Raw genomic sequence first — 6,762 nt, 5'->3', positions numbered from 1 at the left:
GTGGCTGGCACATAACTGCTGCCATGTTAGCAGTTGGGAATTTGGAAGCCCCCCCCCAACCAAATGTTTTTCAAAAAACTTGAAACCTTTTGGCACCTCTTTCCTAAGTTCAATAAGTCTAACACTTTACTACTGGATGATTCCCTTTATAATATGTACGTCAATGATCCCAGTAACTTTGGCATTCTACTTGAAATAGAAAAGAAAAATGCAAAATGAGAGGCAGTGGGAAAATTTCCTCAAAGAAGATGTTGCCTCATTTATAATACAGTGGGCTGAGCCTCCTGACAGAGCCAAGACTGTTAGGGAATGTCCATTTGATGCCAGGACGGATGAACTTGCACAAATGAACTGGAATCTAGCACATGAAAAAGAACGGGCACAACAGGAAACTCTTGCACCGAAAATGCCGGGTCCAACAACCAATCATAAGCGGCCACGTTGGCAAGAATGGCTAGAGCAGTCTACTAACTAACTGACTTTACTCCTTGAAAAAGCTAACTCCCTGTAAAGCAAACTGTTCTTGTATCTAAACCTAAATATATTATGAAGAATTTTGAAAGTCAATTGTTCTGCTGTGCTGTCAACAACTGGCATTTGTGTTAAGTGTTGGTTAAGTGGTCAAGTTGTACAGGGGGCTGGTAAAGTGCTCAGAAGTGCTTTCAAGTGTTTCTGGGGACTAGTAAAGTGGTTCAGAGGGGTTGGTAGAGTGCTAGTCAACTGGCCAAGCTCACTGCCTCCTTTTTATTTTTATATAAAAAAATATAGTTCACTACCTCCTTTTTATTTTTATAAAAAAAGTGCTAGCTACTCTTAAAAGTAATGGCCAAAGTCAAATTTACAGAGATAAATCTTACAAGTTCTCCTCTGGGGGCATGTTGTTATAGATTTGCTCGAATATGTCATTTGACATATCACATACATTATGCTCACCTTCCCTCGAGGACATGGAAAACCTGATACATCGCACCAGATGGGAGTAGATTAGAGCAGTGGGCTTGTTGTCCAAAAGGGACATAAGTATCATCTTGGCCATTCACCTTGTCATAGAATAGGCCCTCAACCACATACAAAGTTTTCTTAATGATGTTGTGCCATTGATCCTTTTCCTCTGTTTTGGCCAGGCGCTTTTTGTTGGTGCATTCCAGGACGTAGAAGTCTGCACCTGACTCCTCTGCAGTCTCACTGCAAAGTTATGGCCAACCATCAAGGCAACACTCAGGTCATCGTGGTGGCCAGCATACATGGAAGTGTATTCATCCTCATCCTCGCTCGACGCTTCTCCATCACTTTCATCCGTAACTATGGGTTGTATTTGCAAGTTTATCCACCCCTGCACATGATCTTTGTTGGCACATCTCCTCCATTGACCTTTGATGCATGCACCACAAAAGCAAGAGAGGAGTCTGTGCCTTAGTGCGTGCATACCCATCTGGCTGTAGCCATTGACACAGTGCCAGGATCAAGACCCTGTCATGCACTTGCAATCCCACTCTATAACTCTATCAACATCACCACGTTTGACCTCCCAGAAATCACGATCGAGTTTCTTGCCTGTCTGTGGGCATTGATTTCTGAGAGTTGCATTGAGGAATGCAACAACGCTTGAAGCGTTATGAAGCTTTTTGAACACTGCACCAGCCGCATCGTGTTCACCCTTTCCATGGCCTAAAGCAAAGAAATTGTGAGTCATTTTGACACCTGTCATATTGAAGAATCATGCAACCACCTTGCTTTGAATTATGATGCAGCACCATCCGACCACACCCAATGTCGCTTGACACTATAGCTGTGTCTTTTCAGCCATTCATTGTGCAAAAGAAAACAGTGCTGCACAAACAAAGTGTCATGTGTCTTGTCGTCAAAGATGTAGAAGTGAGTCGCCTTTTGTATAGCACCAAGCGCATCATGTAAGTATGAAATGTGAACAAAGATTGTGACCTGAGATGAATACCAATGCATGGACTAGATCTCGTTGCGCACCTTGAAGGAGTAATTCTTTGCAAAATCCACTATAGACACCACTACATCGTCAAGAAAATTGGCCAAAACACTCCTTGAACTGTTGAGCTTGCCACCTGTACAAGTAGTTGTGTTTGATGAACTTCCCTAGTTTCTCTTGGAGCACACAAATGAAACTCATCGGACTGAGCTGCTGAACCACGATGTCTTTTCGACACATCTAGACCTTCTTCATCCTTTTATTCTATAGGAACCTTGTCAAAAATCTTGATAGTCATTCGAGAGATACCATCACTCTCTTCAACGGGACACAACAAGAGCCTTTCAATCCTGCACGTAGTCCATGGTCCCAAAAGACATTTTCTTCGATGAAAAGCATTATCAGTTGGCTTTGGACACAACACAGACTCCCATAGTTCTGTCAAGGATGAAAAAAGTTGTTTTTGAAGCTATGCATTGTTCTATTCCACCACTCCGACTGCACACAAGACATCTGCAAAAGCATGACATTCCATGTAGCCCGTATCTTCCATGACGCATCTGATTTAAGCCTTCCTTCAAGTAAACAAGCTGAACATGGTATTCACAACAGCAGGTGTTGCGGTCCTTCAACTTGCGTACGATGTATGGCTTCAGACCCTCAAAGCATCTAGGGACATCCTAATGTTAGGATTAACATCCTGAAACTACATGTACGAATCCCTCTGCCACAAATATTTTAATAAAAAAACTATAAAGTACTGAAATCTAGTTCCAACACTTACACACTCTGAAGCACTTTGAGGCACTTTTAAGCACTTTAAAGCACTCTGTGGCACTTAAAATTACTGTGAAGCACCACGTGGAACTTTCAAGCAAGCTGTCATGCACTTTGGTGCCCTTTGAAGCACTGTAAAGCACTTTGGGGCACTTGAAAGCACTCTGAAGCACTTCAGTGCACTTTAAGAGCACTCTGAGGCACTTTGTGGCACTTGATAGCACACTGAATCACTTTACCAGCACTTCGGACTACATTGGTGCACTTTCGAAGCACTCTAAACTACTTGGTGGCACTTTAAAAGCACTTTCAAGCACTTTGTGGCACTTCAAAGCACTCTGAGACACTCTGTGGCACCTTCAAGCACTTTGAAGCGCTTTGAAACACTTTGAAGCACTATGCAACACTTTAAAGCACTTGAAAGCACTCTAAAGTGCACTTGTAGAACACTCTGAAGCACTTTGGGACACTTTTAAGCCCTTTCCAACACTTTAAAGCACTTTAGGACACTTGAAAGTACTGTGAAGCACTTTGTGGCACTTTCAAGCACCACATGGCACTTTCAAGCAACCTGTCGTGCACTTTGGTCCCCTTTGAAGCACTCTACAGCACTGTAAGGCACTTTGGGGTACTTGAAAGCACTCTGAAGCACTTCAGTGCTCTTTAAGAGAACTCTAGCGCACTTTGTGGCACTTGATAGCACATTGAAGCACTTTAACAGCACTTTGGTGCACTTTGAACTACATTTGTGCTATTTGGAAGCACTCTAAACTACTTAGTGGCACTTTAAAAGCACTTTTGAGCACTTTGTGGCACTTAAAGCATTCTCAGGCACGCTAAGGCACTTCAAAGAACTTTGAAGCACTTTGAAACACTTTGAAGCACTATGCAACACTTTAAAGCACTTTTGGGCACTTGAAAGCACTCTGAAGTGCCCTTTAAGTGCTCTTTGAAAGCACTTCAATGCTATTTAAGAGCATTCTGAGGCACTTTATGGCACTCTGTAGCACTTCAAAGCACTTTAGAGTTTAGAAAGCACTGTAAAGCACTTTGTGGCACTTTCAAGCACCATGAAGCACTTTAGTGCACTTTGGAAGCGCTCTAAAATACTATGAAGCACTTTTTAGCGCTTTCATGAATATAGAGATACACTTTTATGGCGCTTTCAAGCATTTGCAGGCTCTAAGTGATGGACTTTGAAGCACTTTGAGACACTTATAAAGCATTTCAAAGCTTTTGCAAGCACCCAAAATTACTAAGTAAAGCATTGTGACGCACTTTCAAGATGTCCTGGCTGATATACCTGAGGTAAATCAAGGAGATGCACCAGATGCACCATATGTGCCCTCCTTCTGATTATCTTTCGAACGACATCTTTCTTGTTTGGGGAGACGCGGGTTTCCATTGACCAGAATTGAAACACGATTTCTTTGTATTCGATTGTTAAGGTACTGGTTCTATGCTGTTTACGTTGACACGTGTCTAAGGGAAGTGACCCCTCCATATCAGTTTGTAGGCCGGAAATTGGTTCCGAGGACATTTCTTCGATGAAGTTCTAATGACTTTGCAACATCATTATTGCTCATTACATTGTCAGCCCCATTGACTCCATTGAGGCATGCCATGACAGTAGCCCATTTAAACATGAGGAGTCTTCACCTCACACAACGTATGACAAATGTTAGAGAAAATCAGCATTCCAACTGTCTCTAATGTGGGTTGCAACACTGAGAACATTAGATGACTGAGAAGTTGCTGTAGAATGCTCCATTGAAGACCCTCAGAAAGCTCGTTTGTTTGATTATGCCAACACTTAGCAACTGCCCTACATATTTTCTTTGCCTACTTCTCATCAATGTCACCATCCTCTCGTGCTCGTGCCATCCTTTTTTGCATGTTTCTTTGTTCCCTCTTCTTTGCAGTCCAACATTTTTGTAGACTCGGTAGAAGATCCCTTGGGATATGCTATGTAGCAGATAATGGAGGAAGGTAAAGGGGGTTTGTAATACTATTATGAGTATTATGTGATTCCATGTGGAATGTGCGAGGATGCTATTGACACGACAATGAAGACAGTCAAAACAGTGCCATAGTACTCATAGAGAGAGAGAGAGAGAGAGAGAGAGAGAGAGAGAGAGAGAGAGAGAGAGAGAGAGAGAGAGAGAGAGAGAGAGAGAGAGAGAGAGAGAGAGAGAGAGAGAGAGAGAGAGAGAGAGAGAGAGAGAGAGAGAGTGCAATGAGCCCACAAGCTTGCGGACGTTGCACAAGCCCGACAGTGGAGGCTATGGAGAGAGAGAGGGGAAGAGAGAGAGAGAGAGAATGGGCACAAGAGGCGGATGGACCCATTGAAGCAGCACTGGAGAGAGCCCAGAGGAGTGGCGACGAGGGAATTTAAGTGCGGAGGCAGTTTGCTACTTTAAGATTTAGTATGAAAGTGAAATGGAATTTCCAGCCCGCCTAAATTTGCCTAAATTCCAACCTCTCAGCCAAAAAGAATTTATCTTTCCTTTATATGAAACGAAAATGAATAACCCACCACCCATTTCATCTCCTCCCAAAGGAGTGTCCAAGACACTCCTTTTTTATACCACCTAAACATGCTATCACCCTCCACCCAAAAACGCAATTGCAAGGTGATGAAAACACTACTGCCTAGCAATTTATAGTGTGCTCGTATGCTCGCGGCATGGTCCGAAGCTGTGCAGAGGGTGTAGGGAGGGTTCATCTCTGTGTGCACAACTGTCGAAGGGCTGAAAATAGAGAAAAAATGGTAGGTATTTATGGCTAAAATCTGAATGATTTGAAGAGGAACATGACAAGCAAGGCACCGATAGATGCCGAGCCAGGTCGAATAGGCAAGATCCACGGTTGAAAATGCTACAACTGTCCAAAAACACAAAATTTGTCCAAAAACGCAAGTAGAGGGAGGGATGTTTTGGTGACAAAAATGCCCCGAAATTGTAGGGTTGGCTGCTAGAAGCAAAAATCCTGGCCTGATCTGCAAAAACATAGGTGGAGGGGGGGTCCTCTGTGACAGAAAAACGCCAAAGTCCATTGCGTACCTGGATTTTGCAAAACGCTAGCAAGTTTGCAAAAAACAATGATGCTTTGCAAAAACGTTGGCTGTTGGGATCTTGTTCTTGGGAGGAAAACCTGTGCAGGTGAAGCACAAAAGCACGTAGAGCTTGAAGCTCTGATACCATGTGAGAGTGCACGTGTGCGGAAGCGTGTGTGTGTGTGTGTGTGTGTGTGTGTGTGTGTGTGTGTGTGTGTGTGTGTGTGTGAGAGAGAGAGAGAGAGAGAGAGAGAGAGAGAGAGAGAGAGAGAGAGAGAGAGAGAGAGAGAGAGAGAGAGAGAGAGAGAGAGAGAGAGAGAGAGAGAGAGAGAGAGAGAGAGAGAGAGAGAGAGAGAGAACACAAACTCTAGAGATAGTGAAGAGGAAGAGGGGGTCATCAGTCCCCCCATGACTATCACAAAAGAAGACCCTCAATACAATCCCATGTGATAATGAAATGTGTACCCCCTGGCCCCATATATATGAGTGCCCAAGGTGGGAGCCCAACTCAAGTGGGTGACCGGTCCCAAACTCGAGCGGAAGTACAATGCAGCCTATATGCATATGCAAGGATATATGTGTGTGTGTGTGTGTGTGTGTGTGTGTGTGAGAGAGAGAGAGAGAGAGAGAGAGAGAGAGAGAGAGAGAGAGAGAGAGAGAGAGAGAGAGAGAGAGAGAGAGAGAGAGAGAGAGAGAGAGAGAGAGAGAGAGAGAGAGAGAGTTGGAGATTTCAGTGGGGTAGACAGATAGAGCAAGAGGTGGGGGGATTTGGAGCTAGTAAGATATAGAGAGAGCTAAATAGAGGGGTGGCAAGAGAGAAGAAGAGAGCCAAGGGGAGGGAGATATATTAAGAGAGAGAGAGTGGGATGGTGGGAAACACATTGATAGAGAAGACTCAAGAGTGTATGCATTGAGATGATGGTAAAAGAGCAGAGTGAGAATGTTTATAGGTAGAATAAGGGTATTTCTTTTCTTGTTGATCCTCCAG

The 6,762-nt window shown here is 43.7% G+C and overlaps 1 pseudogene; it reads right to left on the bottom strand.

Annotated features, from left to right (window-relative positions):
- Window positions 1–853: 853 nt before the first annotated feature.
- On the bottom strand, window positions 854–1,367 carry LOC147461426 (uncharacterized; annotated as a pseudogene).
- Between the last annotated feature and the right edge of the window lie 5,395 nt (window positions 1,368–6,762).

This window comes from Adiantum capillus-veneris, chromosome 3 (genome assembly GCF_014529385.1).
Source record: "Adiantum capillus-veneris isolate H3 chromosome 3, ASM1452938v2, whole genome shotgun sequence".
NCBI classification, from domain to species: domain Eukaryota; kingdom Viridiplantae; phylum Streptophyta; class Polypodiopsida; order Polypodiales; family Pteridaceae; genus Adiantum; species Adiantum capillus-veneris.
Note: the sequence above shows the minus strand (reverse complement) of the source record. Positions and strands in the feature narration are given on the sequence as shown.